This window comes from Zalophus californianus, chromosome 8 (assembly GCF_009762305.2).
Source record: "Zalophus californianus isolate mZalCal1 chromosome 8, mZalCal1.pri.v2, whole genome shotgun sequence".
NCBI classification, from domain to species: Eukaryota; Metazoa; Chordata; class Mammalia; order Carnivora; family Otariidae; genus Zalophus; species Zalophus californianus.
Window position 1 is genome coordinate 99183374 of NC_045602.1, and position 24028 is coordinate 99207401.

Consider the following 24028-nt stretch of genomic DNA (forward strand, 5'->3'; position numbering starts at 1 on the left):
AGGCTTCTGAGGCCAGGCTTATTTTCCTTTTTGGGAAAATATGACAGGGGTGCAAGCAATGTATCATGCAGTAAATCAGGGTCTGCCACCTTCTTCTGAAGAGCAGCTATGTTTCATTTCCCTGAAGCTAAACAAAGGGTGAGCCTAGGGTGAGTATTGACAATATGTATTCAGGTATACAGAAGAAGGCTCAGAGCACCCAATCTGTAACTGTAGCAGACAATGTATATTGACTATCTACTATCCATTTTCCCCTTTTTCTGCACAACTGAGCCCTGTTTGCTTAGGGATGGTAGTGTGTCCAGCTCAGGAGAGATGACCACTCCCATAATGCTGGAGTGACCACATGACACAATTATAAGGAAGTAGAAGTGGAAGACTGCTAAGAGCTCTGGGTAAACACCTGCATTTCCTATTAAAAGCAAAGATATGAATGATTGAATACAGTTGTGATAACTGGAAGAGCAGCAGCCATCCTACCCCCATGAAGCCACGCCAACAGACTAAAGATGACAGGGCAGAAAGAGAGAAGATGCTTAGATCTTTCTGAACATTTTTGAGCAGCTGTACCTACCCTGGACAACCTAACTTTGGAATAATGAGAAATTGTTATGTACAAGTGAGCTTATTCCTGACACAATAATTCTGTTATTCATATCCTTGAAAGCATATGTGAGAAGAGATAAAGAATGTTCTCTTCCTCCTCCACCATGGTCACTACCCTCTCATCCCTGCCCGTGCCCCAACCCCCACCATGGAGAGCAGCCTGTTCCAGTAGAAAGAGCATCCAGGTTGGAATAAGAATACCTGGGTTCACATTCCAGCTACCCAACTTAATAACAATGTAATACTGAGCAGTTAACCTTTCTGAGTCTCAATTTCTTTTATAAAAATCAAGAGAATGATATGAGTTGGTACATCTACTGAACAACACACAAAAAAGTAATGGTTGCCTTAGAATCTCAGTAAATCAAAAAGCAGATAGGGTGGAAAATCGTAATAAATCAAAAAGTAGATGTAGGTAGGGGATGAGTAACAATTTTTTTTATTATTCTTCCTGGATCAGCTTCAAAGTCACCCAGTTTTTACCACCATATTCTGCATTTCCAGAATATCTACTTGTTACCTTGTCAGTTTAGTACTACTCAGAGTTATCTGACCCTCAGTATGGGCAGGCAACCAAAGCTATCTATGTTTTGTAGACTTCTTGTAGAAGAACTCATAGTTTATCTCTGTTCTAGGTTTATTGAATTGACATATATAGAAGGGATTTGACATATAATTTTAGAAATGGGAGAGATCATTTCTCTCTGCCCAACATTTTTTTTTCCAAATGAAAATGAAGCCAGCAATGTTGTTGGTGAAGACATCCCTATTGTTTAATCCTTATTTTATGTAAACCAGTTCTTATGAGAAGATACTGGGAGGATAAATACCCAATATGATGTGCAGATTGAGGCTATGAGTTTCCATTAGCCTCACGACAATTTACACAATCAGATTCCAGTATCTCAAGAATATGTGATACTTAGATCTTTAACTTCTAAATCCACCCTGATTTTTAAAAGCTATTATGAAAATACACTTATAAAAAACAGGTGGCTAAAATTACACCTACAATAAACATAAGATGTAAGAACCTGTTTTTGTTTGTTTTTACAATTCTGGTTGTTTTTAATTGAGCATTTCTTGCTCTAACTAACTGGAATTCACTACGGAAAGCAGACTGCTCCGGCAATTGAGCTATATGACTGGGAAATTCTTTACAGTCTTTATAAAAAAGACAGCAATCTCTTGCTTTAACTATGTTTTGTCAGGGCTTTCAGCTACCCTCTGGGAAATTCAGAGAAGGCATAGTCAGTCCTGGTGTCTAGATGTGAGCTTTTAATGAAGGAATGTATTGTTCTCCTCTCCCACTCAATAGAGCACTGTGGGTGGGTTGCTTCATGAAGACTCACTCACCCAGTGGATGACAGGCAATGAGGTGTCCCCAGTTGGCCCATGATTAATAATGAGTGGAAGCTTAGAAGAGCAAAGTTGCACATGTTACATACAGTCTTATACAGACTAATGTCCCCAGCAGGAAGAAATGTTTTTCTAATGAATTCATGTTTTCTTTATTGCTATTTTGTCAAGAGGCCACGTAGTACTCAAACACAAAACTAACAAAGGCAAATACATTTTTTTAAACACTGTTAAGAACAGCATTTTACATCCAGCAGTCTGCAGTGACTTTGTCAAACCCAAAACTCTCTCTGGCCTCAGTTTCCTCATCCTTAAAATAAGGTTGTACAAAACAATCTCCAATTTTCCTTCCTCCTTTAAGACTCTATTACAGGAGCTCAACATTCTGATCTAAAGAAGACTTGCTTCTTTACAGAGACTGTCTTGAGGCTGAACATTTTTGTGTCAAATACCATCTGGGCTATGTAGGAGTTGTAGGCTTTTACCAAATTATCTAGCCTCTCTTAGCTTTAGTTTTCTCATCTAAAAATGGGCATAATACTAATGGCACTTGATTCATAGGGTTATTCAGAAGTTCAAAGTAGATCTTACCTGGAAAGCACTCAGGGGATAGTGATTGCTATGGTGCTAACTTTTCATGTTGGTTATCTTCATTATCACAGAAAGGGATGTGTGGTCACTGATCCTGTGGGATTTAGATTGCATCATGTACCTTGCTGATGAGAAAGTTCTCCCCTAGCCCTCTGCCAAGAGTTTTACAGGTTGAAGTAGATGTCTGTGAATTTAAAATAGCCTCTTTTAATATCTAAGTACTCCTGAAGGATGAACAAATTTAGCTGCTGCCAGTAATTCACTCTTTGATGTATATTATTTTATTATGTCCTTTTGCTAGTTGGGGACAATGTGCCAAGAGCCAGCATGTAGTGCTAAGGGAGGATTGGAAGAGAATTAACGCAATACCAAGTCTCTCTGGATGGCATATGGGGGCGGGCAGCACAGGGCCAGAGATACTGGCAAAGAGAAGAGTAGCAGACAGATGAACCAGGGACCAAAAATGACTTGGTCTGAGGCCAGTCTTGTTTCTTGGAATAGTAACCCGTTACTACTTTGAGGCAGGAACCAAGTTCTATTCATCTGTATTCCCCAGAACCTAACATAGTAGCATAGTAATGAGAACACAAGGGCTAATCTATGTGTTAAATTGGGTGTGAGCACACAACAGCCCACTTCTCTCTCTCTTTTTTTTTTGAAGTAAAGTCTTATTGGATCACAGCCAGGTCCATTCATTTGTGCGCTCTCTATGACTGCTTTCATGTTCAATAACCAATTTGAGTAGTTGTGACAGAAATTGCGTGGCCTGGAAAGCCTACAATATTAGTTATTTTTTGTAATCTGGCCCTACACAGATGAAGTCTACCAGCTTTTTTGTTAAGTAAATGATGAACATATAAATGAATGAATAAATGTAATTGTAGTTTTTTTTAAATACATTAAAAAAAGATAAGAAGAGTGACCAGTTTTTGCTTTAGGACCAAAAAAAAAAAAAGGTGAAAAGAGATAAGAGAAAGAAAGATAAACAGGGTTGAAAGCTCACTACTGCTAAATAATGAACCACATTCAACTGCATTCTCTTTAGCATGTACTTGTGTTCTGTTTATCTTCAAAATCTGTGTTCAAAGCATTCTATGTCTGGTGGATGTGGTAGGGGGTGGAGTGTGACAAGAATAATAGTCAAGGGCAAATACAATGAGATCTTCTCCAGGACTATATTGTAGAGTCAAATCATATAGCAGAGAGAATACCTTCTATGTACCTTGCTAATTTCTGCATTGCCCATCAAAGGAGGGAGGAGAAGCTGAGAGGATAATTAGTATCTTTGGTGGACTTGGAGGACAGGCACCATTTTGTAGAGTAAGTACTCCTTAGTTGGGCATTAGTAAATGCTTGAACACTATGACCCTAAAGAGATTTGGGTCGGGCATCTTTGCTCCAAACTATTCATTAAGTTTAACTTAGAGTGAACTGTCAGATTTCTCTAAATTTGAGCCAGAGGAAATGAATAAGGGAATAAAGAGAAATGTTGCCAGCAGGGGCACTGCGGACCTTGTAACTGGGATGACTTTAAGAAGAGTTTGAGGTTGGATAGAAACTTTACCAAAGTAGTAAAGTAGAACACATATGTGAGATTATCTGTGAATGAGAGTTTGGACTGACTTTTAAAACCTTAGTTATTGTTCTCCTAAAGCAACCCCAGAGTGGGTGAAGATGGTCCCTCAGAATAACTGAGACTGAAAAATGTGGGGACTTCAAGTGATGGTTGGTTTATTTGGCTCTTTCATCTGCTTTTAATATTGTCAAATTTTAACCCAACTGTGCTATGAGGATGAATTTAACATGTAAGACAGGATCAGTCATGCCCTTCTGTTAAATAATTTAACACTCTAAATACCGCAGTCCTGGGGAAGAGATGGAAGCTGGTAGGCCACAGGAGCCTGGGAAATAAGCAAAGGAAGAAAGATGTTGCCTTATCTAAAGAATAAGCCACTGCTTTTGACCCTGGCTGGTGTGAAAAGAAACCCAAAATGGGGCCACCGATTTCTTCTCGTTCCAGTATGTGCTCCTAGCTCAAAGGGAAAACCTATTTGCTTTATAAACGTTTCCATGATTTTTTGGTAGCAGCTATATATCACACAAATGAGAAGTTCTTCCTTCTTGCTTTCACTTAGGGACTCCCTTGTGAATGGCAACAGAGCAGGTATGTCATTTCCAAACCACAAGACTGGCCAGAAACTCAGCCCAGAAGTTTCCCCTTTGAACTTGTATTCTTTTCATTTTATCACCATCAAAATATTTGCCAGGAACTTACAATTCAGACAATAATATAAAGGGAGGGTCAGAGGCAGGTGTTTGTGCACAAGTATATCTGTGTGGAGCGGGGCGAGGGAGGAGAAGGGGAAGTATGCAAACATTATGCACTGAGAGAATCATGTGACCAAATACTCAGAGAGGGAGTGGTCAAGGAGTAAAACAATGGCAGGCTTGCCTTGTAAGAACAAAGAGGGCGTTAAAGGATTTAGGAGGGAAGAGTGATTACGGAAGACCTTATATTCTGGGCTAAGAGGTTTATAATCTATTTTTCATCTAACGGAAAACACTGAAGGATTGAGGGCAAAGGCTGATTTGGCCAAAGTAGTTGATTAAACAGCAGACTTGGAACGGGTTGAAAAGAAAAATCCAAAGACAGGAAGAAAAAAGCCTTGGGAGTTGGGGGAGAAGCGGTGGGCAGGAAAAGGCCCAGAATTGAGTGGAAATGATAGATTTCTCAAGCATAATAAAGTGAAAATTTATGGGACTGATTTGGGATGAAAAGGCAGAAGAACCAAAGATAACTTTGATATTTTGAGCCCAGGTAACAGGAAGGAAGAATGATGAAACCATTAACAGAAATGGAAAAAGTCTGGAGAAAGAGTCAGATTGAAGAAAAAGATACTGAGTTAGATTTTAGACAGGTAGAGTTAACCCCTTTGTCACCATCTTTTCTCTTTCCATCACACACTTATTTCAATCAGTGGCATGAAATAACCAAAGATGATTTGGCTTATCATAGCACTGCAGTACCCAGCATGGTGGAGTCATTAGCCTACTAATCTCCTGGCAAGAGACCATGCCATTCTTTTACTTCATGTCAATTTCAGGGATCGTGGAATTCACCCTTTGTCACAGAAGTGGAGGAAAAACTTACAGGAAACTCTTAAACAGGCATCTTGCTTCCAGACAAGGAAAGAGGGAAGTTATATGCAACAGACATTGCTTCCTCACGCTCTGCTTTTCCAGCCCCTTTGCCATGGCCTCCTGTCTCGCTGTCCCCAACCCCTCTTAGAAGGACTGTGAACTGAGAAGGGGATAGGGCATGTCCTAGAAAGCATTTTCCTTCAATATAAATTATAAGTGTATACTGTACAATTTCTTCCTATAAAATAGCAGAAATAAATTTTTCTTAGAGATGCTTTTTCAAAGAAAACAATTAAACAAAGGAAAGAGGAAGGAAGAGAAGGAGGCAGGAAGGGAAAAGTAACGGAAGAAGAGAGGTAGAGAGCAAGGGGGGATGAGAAAACAAACAGAAAGAGGAAATAGAGTCAAGGAGAAAGGAAAGCACCAATACTCAAAACAGAAGTAAAGACCTTTTTTAAAAAATTAGGTAAATCACTTTCATATCTCTGAATCTTCACTGTTCCTCTTGGTAGAGAGGTATAATGATGTATTATTATGCACCTAAGAGACATGAGATGAGGTGAAATGATAGCAATTATGCAAAAACAAGAGTAATTGAAAAAAAAGAAGTCCAAAAATCTTAAAATGTGAATATTAAAAATATGGAATGATCAAGAGCCATATTAAAAATTGAAATAATAAATCACATTAAACATGATATTAGTGTCACAGTATTGGCTTTTCCTCACACTAATGGGCAACATATTCAAACACTGAATATTAATATCACCTATTAGAAAACCAATCATAATAAAAGTCCATGATGGCAGATAATTAGGTATTAGTGAAACCAAGCCACACTGGCAGAAATAAGGACTTTTTTTTTTTTTTAAATATAAAAAGATATTTTCTTGTAGTTCCTCTAACTATCAAAAATCTCCTTTGGGTGATAAGTGTATCTTAGACCAGCTTTGAAGTTTATAATAACTGGTCTCTTGTGCATTATCTACATTTACCATATAGCAAAGTTAATTAAATAACCTATCAGGATTACCTCACTCTTCCCATTCCATATTTTTCCACTTAAACAAACCAAAAAAAAAAAAAAAAAAAAAAATCCTGACCCCGAATATGATATAATGATGTAAAAGCAAAGTTTGGGGACTGATTTATATTAGATGGGAGGTTAATAACCTCTGGGCTTTGTTTTATCATCAGAGATTAATGTGGAGCCTTAATTCTTCTTTTTTTTTCCCTTCTTACATATAGGTAAGTTTTAGAAATAAAAGGAGCCCTTCAAAGATGGCGTAAATTAAAATCTCTGGGATGGTTAGAAGGCCTTTTCTCTTTTAATGGACAGATACCCAGACGATGTTATGTAGCTTCCAAGAAGAGCTTATGCAAGCAAAGAAGAAAGACAAAGAAATTAGATAAAATAAAGATGAAGAAATGAGCATCTGGGGGTTAATAGAAGACCTTGTTGACTCCCCAGAAACTCCCTAAAAGCCATTCTTGTAACTGCTATCCAACCCCAGGGGAGGGGAAACCCTGTCCCCTTTCTTAGAAATAAATCCTCATAAACTTCCTCAGCATATGTACTCCTTTTGACTTTTGAATGTGGCTGGGACACTTGCCTTCCTTTGGCATTGCCAGCTCCATCACCACAGACCTTGTCCATGTCCTACACAGCTCCAAGCACCTGTGCAAGGGCTTATGAATGCTAACTAAAAATATGAGGCCAGCTGTGAAATCATGAAATCAAATCCCAGCACACAACTTCATATCTCCAGACTTACATCTCTTCCATTTTTTACTGCCATTAAGGATGTTACTTTCTAAAAGGCAACATATAAAAACAAATGTACTGGGGCGAAGCAAGATGGCAGAGGAGTAGGAGACCTGGATTTCGTCTGGTCTCAGGAATTCAGCTGAATAGGGATCAAACCATTCTGAACACCTACGAACTCAACAGGAGATCAAAGATAAGAATAGTACCAACACTCTGAACAGAAAAGCGACCACTTTCTGGAAGGTAGGACATGCAGAGACGTGAATCCGAGGCCATATTCGGGAGGATAGACGGTGGGGGAGGGGGCCTCCGTCGGCCGCTTCTGGCAAGTGATAGAGCCGCCGAGCACAAAATCGGAACTTTTAGAAGCAGGCTCCGCTGAGGGACGTCGCTCCAGTGGCTAAGCGGGGGTGGAACCCTCGCGGGACAGTGTGGTCTCAGAACCCTCAGGGTCACAGAAAGACTGGGGGTGCCTGAGTGTGGCAGAGCTCCCAGGTATCCGAGCGGGGAAGCTGGCTGCAGAGACGGAGTCGAGGCGCGGGCTCTCAGCTCGGGGTTGCCATAAACTGTGATCCGCGGCCCAGTCGGGCCACTGAACCTCCAGCAGGGACCCAACAAGCAGCAGAGCCGGGGAGACTCCCCTCCCTCCCCCGGGAGGAGCGGCGCAGGAGCGCACCACAGGGATCTGCTGGGTTTGGAGACTCCACATGGGGTCGGGTGCCACACATAGAAACGCTCAATCACAGGCGGGGTGAACACAGAGTGCGGCCGGAGACCGGGAAGACGGGAGTGACTGCTTTTCTCTGGGGGCACACTGAGGAGCGGGGCTCCGAGTTCTCAGCTCCTCCAGGCAGAGATGGGAAGCCACCATTTTCACCCTGGGCCTCCAAAGCTGTACCTAGAGCTTGCAGGGAACAAAAGCTCCTGAGAGCAAACCCGAGCAGCTTGCTTAGCCCGGACTCACAAGGGCGGGGCAATTCCGCCTCTGGCAAAGATATTTGGGAACCACGGCAAAAGGCCCCTCGTCCAGAAGATCAGCACGAACAGCCAGCAAGCCAAGACCAAGTTTACGGATCAAGGAGAACGGGAGAACTCCAGCACTAGGGGAATACTGCACATAGAATTCGTGGCTTCTTTACCATAATTCATTAGTTTTTCAAAGTTAATTTTTTTAACTGTTTTTTTTATTTTTCTTTTTCCTTTTTTCAAACACCATCTTATCAATCCCTTTTTTTAAAAAAACTTTTTATTTTTCATTTTTAGAGTCATATTTTTATCCCTTCAGAGTAGTTACCCTTATTTTTGGCGTATATATATATATATATATATATATATATATATATATATATATGGTTCTATCTTTAAAATTTTGAGATACAATTTCTTCTAACAGATCAAAATATACCCCAAATCACTAGTGTATGGCTTTGTTCTATTCTCCTGCCTGATCACATTCTCTCCCTTTTGTTCTCTTTTTTTTTCTTTTTTCTTTTTCTTTTTAAATCTTCTTTCATTTAAAAAACAACTTCTTATCAATTCCTTTTATAAATTTTTTTATAATTTTCATCTTTACAGTCATCTTCCATCCCTTCATTGCATCAACCCTTATTTTGTACATATATAAGTCTTTCTTCCTTTAAAATTTTAGCAGGCACTGTCTTCTAAAAGACCAAAATATGCCCAAAACCTAGTGTGTGGCACTGATCTATGCACTAGCCTGATCATATTTGATCATACTCTGTTTTTTTTTGTTTTGTTTTGTTCTGTTTTTGTTTGCTTTTATCTTTTTCTTTCCCCTTTTTTTTTCTCTTCTTTCTTTTCCTTGTCCCCTGGTTTCAGGGCTTTTCTGATTTGTATAGAGTATATTTGCTGGAGACTTTGTTAACCTGTTAGCATTCTGTTGTCTCATTCATCTATTCTCCTCTGGACAAAATGAGAAGACAAAAAAAATCACCTCAGCACAAAGAACAAGAGGTAGTACCGTCTGCCAGGGACCTACTCAATACGGACATTAGTATGATGTTGGACCTAGAGTTCAGAATCATGACTTTAAAGAAACTAGCTGGGCTTGAAAAAAGCATGGAAGTTATTAGAGAAACCCTTCCTGGAGAAATAAAAGAACTAAAATCTAACCAAGTCGAAATCAAAAAGGCTATTAATGAGGTGCAATAAAAAATGGGGGCACTAACTGCTACGACACATGAGGCAGAAGAGAGAATCAGCGATATAGAAGATGAAATGATGGAAAATAAAGAGGCTGAGAAAAAGAGAGAAAAACAACTACAGGATCACGAGGGCAGAATTCGAGAGATAAGCGATATGAAAAGACGAAACAACATTAGAATAATTGGGATCCCAGAAGAAGAAGAAAGAGAGAGAGGGGCAGAAGGCATATTGGAGCAAATTATAGCAGAGAACTTCCCTAATGTGAGGAAGGAAACAGGCATCAAAATCCAGGAGGCACAGAGAAACCCTCTCAAAATCAATAAAAATAGGTCAACACCCCGACATCTAATAGTAAAACTTACGAGTCTCAGAGACAAAGAGAAAATCCTGAAAGAAGCTCAGGAGAAGAGATTTGTAACCTACAATGGTAGAAACATTAGATTGGCAACAGACCTATCCACAGAGACCTGGCAGGCCAGAAAGGACTGGCATACTATAGTCAGAGCACTAAACAAGAAAAATATGCAGCCAAGAATACTATATCCAGCTAGGCTATCATGGAAAATAGAAGGAGAGATAAAAAGTTTCCAGGACAAACAATAACTAAAAGAATTTGCAAACACAAAACCAGCCCTACAAAAAATATTGAAAGAGGTCCTCTAAGCAAAAAGAGAGCCTAAAGGCAGCATAGACCAGAAAGGAACACAGAAAATATACAGTAACAGTCACCTTACAGGCAATACAATGGCACTAAATTCATACCTTTCAATAGTTACCCTGAATGTAAATGAGCTAAATGCCCCAATCAAAAGACACAGGCTATCAGATTGGATGAAAAAACAAGAACCATCAATATGCTGTCTGCAAGAGACTCATTTTAGACACAAAGACACCCCCAGATTGAAAGTGAGGGGGTAGAAACCATTTACCATGTTAATGGACACCAAAAGAAAGCTGGGGTGGCAATCCTTCTGTCAGACAAATTAGATTTTAAACCAAAGACTGTAATAAGAGATGAAGAAGGACACTAAATCCTACTTAAAGGGTCTATCAAACAAGAAGATCTAACAATTATAAATATCTATGCCCCTAACATGGGAGCAGCCAATTATATAAGGCAATTAATAACAAAAGCAAAGAAACACATTGACAACAATACAATAAGAGTGGGGGAGCTTAACACCCCCCTGACTGATATGGACAGATCATCTAAGCAAAAGATCAACAAGGAAATAAAGACTTTAAATGACACACTCGACCAAATGGACTTCACAGACATATTCAGAACATTCCATCCCAAAGCAACGGAATACACATTCTTCTCTAGTGCCCATGGAACATTCTCCAGAATTGATCACATCCTAGGTCACAAATCAGGTCTCAACCAGTACCAAAAGATTGGGATTATTCCCTACATATTTTCAGACCACAGTCCTTTAAAACTAGAACTCAATCACAAGAGGAAAGTCAGAAAGAACTCAAATACATGGAGGCTAAAGAGCATCCTACTAAAGAATGAGTGGGTCAACCAGGAAAGTAAAGAAGAATTAAAAAAATTCATGGAAAGCAATGAAAATGAAAACACAACTGTTCAAAATCTTTGGGATACAGCAAAGGCAGTCCTGAGAGGAAAGTATATAGCAATACAAGCCTTTCTCAAGAAACAAGAAAGGTCTCCAATACACAACCTAACCCTACACCTAAAGGAGCTGGAGAAAAAACAGCAAATAAAACCTAAACCCAGCAGGAGAAGAGAAATAATAAAGATCAGAGCAGAAATCAATGAAATAGAAACCAAAGAACAATAGAACAGATCAACGAAACTAGGAGCTGGTTCTTTGAAAGAATTAACAAGATGGATGAACCCCTGGTCAGACCACCTGACTCAGAGGCCACCATTACCTTGATCGCAAAACCAGACAAAGACCCCATCAAAACGGAGAATTACAGACCATTACCCTTGATGAACATGGATGCAAAAATTCTCACCAAAATACTAGCCAGTAGGATCCAACAGTACATTAAAAGGATTATTCACCATGACCAAGTGGGATTTATCCCTGGGCTGCAAGGCTGGTTCAACATACACAAATCAATCAACGTGATACAATATATTAACAAAAGAAAGAACAAGAATCATATGATCCTCTCAATAGATGCAGAAAAAGCATTTGACAAAGTACAGCATCCTTTCTTGATCAAAACTCTTCAGAGTATAGGGATAGAGGGTACATACCTCAATATCATAAAAGCCATCTATGAAAAATCCACAGCGAATATCATTCTCAATGGGGAAAAGCTGAGAGCTTTTCCCCTAAGGTCAGGAACATGGCAGGGATGTCCACTCTCACCACTGCCATTCAACATACTATTAGAAGTCCTAGCCACAGCAATCAGACAACAAAAAGAAATCAAAGGCATCCAAATCAGCAAAGAGGAAGTCAAGCTCTCACTCTTTGCAGATGATATGATACTGTATGTGGAAAACCCAAAAGGCTCCACCCCAAAGCTGCTAGAACTCATACAGGAATTCAGTAAAGTAGCAGGATATAAAATCAATGCACAGAAATCAGTGGCATTCCTATACACCAACAAGACAGAAGAGAGACAAATCAAGGAGTCAATCCCTTTTACAATTGCACCCAAAACCATAAGATACCTAGGAATAAATTTAACTAAAGAGGCAAAGGATCTGTACTCAGAAAACTATAAAATACTCATGAAGGAAATTGAAGAAGACACAAAGAAATGGAAAAACGTTCCATGCTCATGGATTGGGAGATCAAACATTGTGAAGATGTCAATGCTACCTAGAGCAATCTACACATTCAATGCAATCCCCATCAAAATACCATCCACCTTTTTCAAAGAAATGGAACAAATAATCCTAAAATTTGTATGGAACCAGAAGAGACCCCGAATAGCCAGAGGAATACTGAAAAAGAAAAGCAAAGCTGGTGGCATCATAATTCCGGACTTCCAGCTCTATTACAAAGCTGTCATCATCAAGACAGTATGGTACTGGCACAAAAACAGACACACAGATCAATGGAACAGAATCGAGAGCCCAGAAATGGACCCTCAAGTCTATGGTCAACTAATCTTTGACAAAGCAGGAAAGAATGTCCAATGGAAAAAAGACAGTCTCTTCAACAAATGGTATTGGGAATATTCGACAGCCACATGCAGAAGAAGGAACCTGGACCATTTCCTTACACCACACACAAAAATAGAGTCCAAATTTTTGAAAGACCTAAACGTGAGACAGGAGTCCATCAAAATCCTAAAGGTGAACACAGGCAGCAACCTCTTCGACCTCAGCCACAGCAACTTCTTCCTAGAAACATCGCCAAAGGCAAGGGAAGCCAGGGCCAAAATGAACTATTGGGATTTCATCAAGATAAAAAGCTTTTGCACAGCCAAAGAAACAGTCCACAAAACCAAAAGACAACCGACAGAATGGGAGAAAATATTTGCAAATGACATATCAGATAAAGGGCTAGTATCCAAAATCTATAAAGAACTTATCAAACTCAACACCCAAAGAACAAATAATCCAATCAAGAAATGGGCAGAAGGCATGAACAGACATTTTTCCAAAGAAGACATCCAAATGGCCAACAGACACATGAAAAAGTGCTCAACATTGCTCAGCATCAGCGAAATCCAAATCAAAACCTCAATGAGATACCACCTCACACCTGTCAGAATTGCTAAAATTAACAAGTCAGGAAACGACAGATGTTGGCGGGGATGTGGAGAAAGGGGAACCCTCCTACACTGTTGGTGGGAATGCAAGCTGGTGCAACCACTCTGGCAAACAGTATGGAGGTTCCTCAAACAGTTGAAAATAGAGCTACCATACGATCCATCAATTGCACTACTGGGTATTTACCCCAAAGATACAAATGTAGGGATCCGAAGGGGTACGTGCACCCCGATGTTTATAGCAGCAATGTCCACAATAGTCAAACTGTGGAAAGAACCAAGATGTCTATCGACAGATGAATGGATAAAGAAGTGGTATATATACACAATGGAATATTATGCAGCCATCAAAAGGAATGAGATCTTGCCATTTGCACCGACATGGATGGAAATGGAGGGTGTTATGCTGAGTGAAATAAGTCAATCAGAGAAAGACATGTATCATATGACCTCACTGATATGAGGAATTCTTAATCTCAGGAAACAAACTGAGGGTTGCTGGAGTGGTGGGGGGTGGGAGGGATTGGGTGGCTGGGTGATAGACATTGGGGAGGGTATGTGCTATGGTGAGCACTGTGAATTGTACAAGACTGATGAATCATGGATCTGTACTTCTGAAACAAATAATGCAATATATGTTAAGAAAGAAAAAGAAGAAGAAGATAGCAGGAGGGTAAGAATGAAGTGGAGTAAGTCGGACGGGGAGATGAACCATTAGAGATGATGGACTCTGAGAAACAAACTGAGGGTTCTAGAGGGGAGGGGGGTGGGGGGATCGGTTAGCCTGGTGATGGGTATTAAAGAGGGCACATTCTGCGTGGAACACTGGGTGTTATGCACAAACAATGAATCATGGAACACATCAAAAACTAATGATGTAATGTATGGTGATTAACATAACAATAAAAAATTATTAAAAATAAAAAACAAATGTACTGATCTAACATTTGTTTGGGCTGACCTGTCTAGGAGGATTCCTAGATCCCCCCTTTTAAAAAGGTTAGAATGATTCAGGGCGACTGGGTGGCTCAGTTGGTTAAGTGGCTGCCATCGGCTCAGGTCATGATCCTGGAGTCCCGGGATTGAGTCCTGTATCAGGCTCCCTGCTCGGCGGGGAGTCTGCTTCTCCTTCTGACCCTTTTCCCTCTCGTGCTCTCTGTCTCTCATTCTCTCTTTCTCAAATAAATAAATAAAATCTTAAAACAAACAAACAAACAAACAAAAACAAATAGGCCTTCAAAATTTAAAAAAATTAAAATAAAATAACATAAAATAAAATAAAAATAAAAAGGTTAGAATGATTCAAACCCTGTAAGTAGACAGGAGTCCTTCGGCTGGTCCAGCCCAGTATTTGTTAGCTTACTTTTATTTACTAGTAGTAGAACTCATCTGCCATCAACTTCTCGTTACCTCTAGCTATTTTCTTAGGTGCCTCCACCAATTCTCACAATTGTTTCCCTGTTATAATGCAGTGAGGTGGTGTTGGATACCCCTCCCACCCCAGGATATTTGAACCCACAGACGTTGGTTTTCTCTCCATCTTCCAAATGAATGATGCATCAGTGCAATAGCATGTATTAGGAAGTGTGGTGATAGAGAGCTCTGCTTACTAAGCCCCTATCTTTTTAATTCCCTGATTGAAATAAATCTGCTTTGCAAAAGGTTAAATTTATATGACCAATTAATCAATTAGGACTAGTTACATTTCAAAATGTCTGCTTATCCAAATGGTTCATTTCTGGTTGTTTTTAAAATGTAGAAAATTGGAAATTTAGAACTGGGTTGTTTTCCAAAAGATTTTTTATAATGTTCATTGGTGAAACTTAGTACATATTTTTCTTAAAAAATTGATTCATAAATGATGGATAGAAATCTAGGGCAGGCCACAGATACCCAATTAATTTATAGAGAGTTTGGTGTTGTCCACCCCCAATAATGCATTTACTCATTAAACAAATAGTTATTGAGCACATACTATGTGCCAGGCACTATTCTAGATGCTGAGGACACAACCTATAAGGTGTCAGTTCTCAAGGGATTTAGGTCTAAGTGATGACAGAACAAAGGAAATGATATATAAGCAGTGATCTTAGATAATAGTAAGTGCGAAGGAAAAAAATGAAGCTGGGAAATGTAATCAAGCTAAACTTGGACAGGTGGGGGAAGCGGGGCCATATTTGATAGGGTGTTCAAAGATGATCTTGCTGAGAAGCTCACACTTGAGCTGAGATCTGAATGACAAAAGGATCATGAGATAATCTGGGAGAAGAGTATTTTAAGCAGAAAGATTAGTAACAGCAAGAACAGCCCTGTGGTGAGAATGTCTGGTGTGTATAAAGAATAATTATATGGGGGTGCCTGGGTGGCTCAGTCGTTAAGCGTCTGCCTTCGGCTCAGGTCATGATCCCAGGGTCCCGGGATCGAGCCCCGCATCAGGCTCCCTGCTCTCTGTCAAATAAATAAATAAAAAATCTAAAAAAAAAAAAAAGAACAAATATATAGTCAGGGTGGTTGGAATAACATGAACAAGGTCAAGGGTGGCAGGAAATGAGTTTAGAGAGCAAGGTGGTGGGCCTTTTCAGCCATGGTAAAAGTATTTGGATTTTGTCCAAACTGCACAGTGCTTACTAGTCCCAGAGCCCCTAGATATACCTTAAATCATCTCTTCTTCTATCCTTTAGAGACTGAACTACAATGGTCTATGCAAAAATGATATCAGAGTTGTTGGATTTTCAGGACCATATCTTCCCCCTTTCAATATTAATTCTTTTTTGCTTCCTCTGTTCCCACAGCTAGAGCAGGGCCAGAAGGAATCAATTCATTCATTCAGTGCTATAAAGAATCATTGAATGAATGAATGGGAATCAGAAGTATACAAGGTTAGCAAAATTTCTGTCTTCATGAAGCTAGGGAAGGGGAGAGAGTGTGGCATAGAGGTAGTTAGAGGTAGGCCATTTAGGAGTAGACTAGTCACAGAGGATATAGAGCAGAAGGGAAAGAGGGCTCTTCCTGCCAGTGTAACGCCCCAAAGTGCTATGGAGCTGGAGACAAATACCCCCCAGTATTTCTTTTCTTTCCTTCCTTTTTCAGTCCTCAGGGCTGAGTGGTGGAACCATGGACCAGCATGTGTCTAATTGCACTGCATGCTAGCCTCCTGATTGATTCCATTGAGAACCAGGCCTGAGAACAGGAGGAAGGGGCTCTGTAGGAAGAGGCACTCCATTTACGGTGAGTGAGGTGGAGTACTGATTGGCTTCTTCATCATGCTCTTCCTGGAAGGATTTGTATATCTGACTTAAGGCCCTGCAGGAGCACCCAGAGATTATAAGCTGGGGCTAAAACATTGACCCAAACCTCAGGGGCAGACAGGGCTGATATTTGGCTGCTTAAATACACATTGGTAGTTAAAAATACTAAAGGACTCCTGTGGTGGTGGTCCTTAAATAGCTGCTTCCCCAAGTTCCCTAAATTCCCTTCAAATTGCCCCTGCCATCCCAGGCCCTCCCCTGGACTGCTCATGACCACCCTTAATCAAGAACTAATGGGGTTTCTAAGACTATGACCTGTTTCAGCCCTTGAACCTATGACCATTCTGATTGGTTAGTGTCTGAGCCATATCTGTTATTAAATACTTTGAATATCAAGTTTTTTTGACTATGGGGACAGACTCATGGGCTTAACAAAGAGCCATGATCCTCAGAGGTCCTTGGGACACAGCTCATTTACCACCATATTCCTGGACACGAAACAGTCCTTTTGGGGTTTCAACAGCAACATGCCTTTTTCGTCTTTTTTCCTCCTTTTTGTGTCTGCCCCACCTCTTGATCTCTCTCACCCTCTCTCTCTCTCACCCTTATCTGTACACCCTGCTTCCCCCTCAGCCCCTGCCTTCTTGCCCTCCTCTGAGAAACCTTTTCAGATCATCTCAGGCTGGTTTATTTATAGAAACCCCTTTTCCAATAATAGTTTAAGACATCTCTATGTTTTCATTCTTCACACATTATGTGAGTATTGATAACTTGTCTGTTGCCCTTGCCTGTACGGTCTTGAGTTGAGGACTTCATACCCTGTCCCAGGACCTGGTACACAGGGTAAACCAAATCCAAAACAACAACAAATGCAAAACAACAAAAACCAAGTCCAAAACAACCAGAAGGCTGTAGGGGAAAGAGGAGGCAGGGGGGAAGGACAGAGCTAAGAGAGAAAGGGGTGAGAGAAAGGAGGTCAAGTGGAATGGAGAAAAGGAGAGGGGGAGAGAGAAAGGGAAGAAGCAAGAAAGAGGTGAACAGGGGAGGAAGAGGAGGAAGAGAGAGAAGAAAGGAAGAAGCAATGGACACAGAGAGAGGAGGGGCAGGGAAAGAATACAGAGGAGAGGATGGCGGGGAGGAAGGGGAGGGGAGAAAAGTGGAAGGTAATACTGACTTCAGGCAACCGCAGAACACCTATTGACTTAAGGCTCCACTCCACGCTAGCATTCGCTTGTCACTTCACAGCCTTCAGATTTCTTTCTGAATAACTTTTTTTATGAGTTATGTATGACTGCATTCTAGGTCTATCCTAAGCCTAACTGTATTATTTCTGCCAGTCTGGCTTTGTTTTCCCCACATTACTGTGAACTTTCATTAGTTAGCGAAACAGACTTGCTAATAATAGTTGGGCTGACTTGTTCCTATCTCACTATGTTGAATAGTGATTTTCTTATTTGGAAGGATAGCAAGAGCAAAGGGGGAAAAAAAAAGATTTGAGAATGAAGTTTTCTGTCAGGAATCATAGACAAGTCAGCCAAGGATCACAGATTACAAGAGCTTTAAAAGAATAGATGTTATGGGGCACCTGGGTGGCTCAGTCATTAAGTGTCTGCCTTCGGCTCAGGTCATGATCCCAGGGTCCTGGGATCCAGCCCCACATCAGACTCCCTGCTCAGCGGGAAGCCTGCTTCTCCCTCTCCCACTCCCCCTGCTTGTGTTCCCTTTCTCGCTGTGTCTCTCTCTGTCAAATAAATAAATAAAATCTTTAAAAAAAAAGAATAGATGTTATGAGGAATAAATTAAATACTTCTCAAGTTTTTTTTTTCTTTTTTGGTTCAGCTCTAACTCAATAATAATTGATTTTCCAATGACTTGGTCGATATGGCCTGAAGCACCACTTTTATTGTCCAAAGGGGAAGAAAATGAATAGGGCATTTAGGCCCACCTCTGAAAGGAACATATTCTGTTACTAGCATTCTCACATCCTCATTTTAGCCAATGACTTCAATGCATTCTAAGGGGTCTGAAATTATAATATAATTATAGGTGATGCCATTCCAGCTTCAGTGGAATTTTCATCAGCTCTGGACCCAGCAATTCAGGATCACTTCCTGACACTGGGGTTTTGGATATCTCAATAGTGTTTTTAGTGATTTCCAATGAAATCATAATGGAATTTCCCACATGGTCACTTAAAAGTTTTATTGCTATAAGTGGTCTGATCTTGGCAGGTCACTTACCCTCTCTGGGTCTTTCTTTATCTTTAAAGCAAGGGATTTGTTCTAAATTATTTTTAAGGCCCCTCCCAACTTTAAAATTCTGAAAACCACAGGGAGCATAACATAAGAATACAGAAGAAAAGGAGCTAATATGTTACTGGTGGACCTTGAACTACTGTTACGATCTTACAGATATAATGCAGCTCAGGGCAAAGGTGATGAAGTCTACTGTTTTTGCCAATAACAACGACATGTAATCTATTATGTTTAAGAACACCTCTACTGGGACAGCACAGAAAAAAATACAGATGATCTTTATCACTTCATGGCCACTTCCCAGTCATATCTAGATAGCTGTCATCTCCCTGAATTAGTACTCACTTCTGGAGTCTCAACATCTTAGTATTTGTCAGTGTGGGACTGAAACAGAGCAGTCTTCCAGACCTTTAAGTATCAGTTTGTAAAAACCACCAAAGATTCTGACTATGTTGACCTAGCAACCTTACAGAACAGACTGTCATGTATAGTACAACTCAAGTTTAAGAACTGTTTTTTTATGCCCAATTAAGGGGAGTTTATCTTTGGCATTTTCAAGAAAAGAGACTCTTGAGGATACATTAAAGTTTACCTAAAGAAATAATTTTAGGATTAAATAGATTCAAAGAGCAGTTGGCTAAATTCACTGTCACTGTAAGACATAAATTTAAGTAAGAGTGGATTTCTCTTTAATGGAAAGAGACCAAGAATAACTGACGGGAAACAAATAAAGCCATAATAATTCACAGAATATTAATGGACCTGTTCAGGGAGAAGTTAATAATTTATGTCAGTCCATGTATCCGTTCTCAAGAGGATGTTAAAACAGGTCTTAGGATAGTCCTTAGACACTAATTTCAAGAACATGTAGGAAAATAAACAGACAAGTATGTCCCCATGGTTTGCTCAACTAATCCAGACCACACTGAATTATGCAATCATGCCATTCAGTATTCATACAGTTAAAATATGACTGTGCCTCAGGCCTTCTCTGGGACACCATTTTGAAATAATTTCATTTATTTCCTGCTAAAGACAAATGGATACATTACATTCTGCAGAAAATATTTTCCATGGTTTGAGTCCAAAGAGTAGTCATCTTATTCCAAAACTCATTGACCTCCATCCTTTAGGAGGTCGAAGTTCTATCCTGTTAAATTAAAAATTATTCAAGACAGATTCTTCATTTGTCTTCAGAGTACTTGCATGAACTTGAATATGTCATGTGTAGATACCATCTGCCCTGTCCACCCTCCCAACTCCAAGATTCTCCTTCCCTCCCCACCCTCTATGTGCATTTGGAAATGACCGACCTCAGATGTGGATCCCAAGGCCCTAGAACCTTCAGAATAGTCTCTGTAGCTGTTACACCAACATTTCCTTTGTCTTCCCTGTACTCTGATTTAGCAGTCTGATTGATTCCTGTGAAATATTAACATAGCTTCACAGGGACTTGTTAAGTCAAAGGGCCAAATTCAGGGAAAGTCTTACTTTGCCTAATTAAAACCAAAGTGTAAACTAGCCCAGTTTTGGAAGGATCCCTTGACTATTTGCCAAGATGCAGGTGAGCGTAAACACCAAGTAGAGAAGTTTATTTATTTTACTGCTAGCATCACCTCTTCTAAGAAAGACACTCATGTTGGCCAGAATTTTATTTCGTATTTTAATTGTAAAAAAGTGTACTAATTTAGTAATAATTTGGAAGAAACTATGTAACTAGCAATTTTTGCAAGTATGGGCCCTGACTCAGCAGTTGGCACAGGGCCTGGCATATAGTAGGAACTCAATAAATGCTTATTGGATGAATGAATGGGTGAACTAAAGAATTAGTCCCTTAAGGTATGCAAAGGTTTACAAGATCCAACCTTTGCTCTCAAGAGGGCTTCAATCTTAAGAAACTTCACATAGTCGATTGGAAATATTTTTAACTCAAAGACAGAGTTAATTTTCTCAAAATGGAAGGAGATAATCTTGGATCTGTCTTGGGCTTATCCAGAAAGAAAGATACAAATAACCAATTTTGCTACCTGAAGTTTATATACTATGGATTAATGCCCATTAAGAACTGAGTTGAAGCCATGGTGTTGAGGCAAAGCCAACATGTCATTAAGAAGGGCATGCAGTCCCAAAAGCCTCCATTCCAATGTGACTGAATGCATGAAATTTATGGAGTACCATTAAACGTTCCCATGCAGTTCGGAAAAATAAATGTTTTTGACAAAGCAGAAGTACAAAATATTTACCAGATTTCCCAATTCTCAGAAAAAATGGCTGAGTTGCTCCCAAAGCTAGTTAATGGCCACTTTTTGAGATCAGAATTTAAGTAGAGAAGTATTAATAAAAGAAAACCCGCTATAGGGAATGGACCTGGATTCCCGAAACCAACATACTATTATAACTCCTTTTATGAAGAACAGATAAATGACTCAGAAAATGAAATGTTTCTGCTTAACATGAAACTCATCAATTGTTTTCAAAAGGGAACACACATCATACCTCATTTCTGGGAAGTGCACCATGACAACAGAAAACACAAGCTTTCCTGTAGATCAATGTTGCGCGTCTGCATGCAGAGGACTAAAAATAATGACAAGGAAATCCGATTGTTTGATGCTCATGAATGCCAGAGAAATATGCTCAGCCTTATCCATTTTGCCCCTTAAAAACATTAAATCCAAAAACAACGTCATGTTAAAGTAAAGTTGAAACCTTCACAGGGAAGCAAATGGATTCTAGGTTAGTTCAAACTAAGTTTGAAATTCTAATTACTAATTGAGGATATGGGCAAGTCTTAACCTCTCTGAGTCCTTTAGCTAAAAAAAAAAAAAAAAGTATCTTCTTCTCAGGGCTGCTTTAAGGATTAAAAATGCAGCGTCTGGTTCATTACAGGTATTCAATACATGTTAGTCAACGTTAGCTCATTCTGACAGGGACTACATATTTCTTCCTCACCAATTATATCCTTAAACGTGTTTGGGACTTTGTTAGAAAATATTTGGGAATATATCTAAATATGAAGAGTTAAATTTTAGTTCTTTTCGTACATGTGTTCAAATTTCAACTTACTGGGTTGCCTGGGTGGCTCGTTCAGTTAAGGCATCCAACTCAGTTTCGGCTCAGGTAATGATCTCAGGGTCATGAGATCGAAGGAGCCCTGCATTGGGCCCCACACTCAGTGCACGGTCTGCTTGAGAATGTTTCCCCCTCACTCTCTTTCCCTCTCTGCTCCTCCTCCTCTCTCTCACTCTCTCTCAAATAAATAAATAAAATCTTTAAAAAAATTTCAACTTACTAAAATTTATTTTTCTTCATTTTACTTAAATTAAGCTCCTACCATCTGCAGATTTCCAATTCTTCATCTTAGACTAAGATTTCATGTAGCTTTAGTTTCATCTTCTGTTTTGGGGGCATAGGTGGGGGGTTAGTGCACAAAGAGAAAAATATAAAGGTCATTTGTAAAGTTCTACCTCATCTAAGGCCTTCTCTGCATGTGTATATTGCTGAATTTATGGTCCTCCTTTCTTCCTCTCCCTCAGACTCAAAGGCATTTTTGAATAGAATTGATGAACAATATCTTTGCTCTTGGCCAATTTTCTGTCTCCCTCTTCTGGAACCTAGTACCCTATTCTAATTACTGACTACACATTGTGCATGCATGTATAGAACACCTGCTCCTCCATTTCACTGATCAAAAACCATAAGAATTGGTTTCCCACATGAAAGTGGCTCCTCTAGGTCTATCCATTTCTATGTTCCTTCTGTTCATGCAGAACTGAACAACCATACTTCAATTTAAAAAGATAAAAAATAAGAAACATAAAAAATATTTCTCATTCTTCTCTTCTTGCTACCAAAGAACATTTATATTAAAGCTAATTTGCATATACATCTTCTCTGAGACTGCTTCATCATGCACCAATAGGAGAACTAATGATCTATCATTCATTCCTTTATACATCCATTCATTCAACAGATATTTACTGAGTACCCCCATATGTTCCCTGCTCCCTTAAAGCTTTCAATCTAGAGGGAAGACAATAAGACAATATCTTGCTCCTAAGATATACAGTTTTGTGTAATGGTCAAATGTCAACCTCATTAAAAGTTGAGGAGTTATTCTTACCATAGTCAGGCCTATTGTAGGTGACAAGCCAGTTGTTAGGGAAGGAAAGAATAGAGGGATGTCTTTTGTTTCTTTTTCCTCAATTTATGCTTCTTTTTCTCCTCCCTCAGCTTGCCAACCTGGTGACAGACATGAGGAAATGGAACAGCAAAGACCTCCCATGACTGATATTGTCACAAACTGGCAATATGGTCTTCTCTCCTAGGAGTCAGAGCTGCCTCTTTCTCTTTGGGGCATATTAAGGGTTCTTCAGAAATTCCTAATTCCCAGTTGGAAACTTCTCACCTGGAAGTCTTCTTATGCAAGACATATATTTCCTTTGGCTCTAGAAATTCAAAGGTCATTTCTAGCTTCTTTATACCAATTCATTTTACTCATCTGGGCAATGCCCTTTTAGAGAATCTAAGCTGACTCTTTGCCTCATCTGTCTCATCTAAGGCCCATTTGTGGTCCACAGGAAACTCTTGCTCAGACTTTGCCCCAACATCACTAGGTATGCTGGCGAGTCTCTATAGAAGTAACCTTTCCTTTACTCCTCCTCTTACAGCAGCCAGGTTTTTGGAAAATCTAAAAGATGAGAATAGAAACAGAAACCTATTTGTCATCTTTTAGATTTTCCAAGAGGAGTAAGAAATCAATTCACAGCATCCCTCCCCCAACTGTGGGGGACATAATTTATGTTCTCTCAGTTGTCTCAGAAAAACTCCCCTTCTGATATGAGGTGACAAGAAAAATAACCTGCCTTCTTCTGGGAGAGACAGTAGGTCTAGCACAGGGCTGTGCTGGTAAATGTTTAACAAAGAGCTCTCTGAGGGGGGAAAAATATATATATATATGCACATATATATATATGAATGCATATATACATACACATAAGTTTTTTATGTTTTACTGATATAAAAAGGCATAGCACATAATTTATAGAATAATTATAAAAAATACACTATACTGTAAATTCCACTTGGACAATTGATTCTCATAGAAAGATTCAATCAATTTTTGTCAGGCTTTTGTATCTGTAGCCAACATAGCTTTCAACTAATAAAGTATTATTCCAACATGA

At 39.6% G+C, this 24028-nt stretch overlaps 1 protein-coding gene across 3 annotated transcripts in view; it reads right to left on the minus strand.

Annotated features, from left to right (window-relative positions):
* MACROD2 (mono-ADP ribosylhydrolase 2) overlaps positions 1-24028 on the minus strand; it is a 2068343-nt gene that overhangs the window by 663729 nt on the left and 1380586 nt on the right. The window lies entirely within an intron of this gene.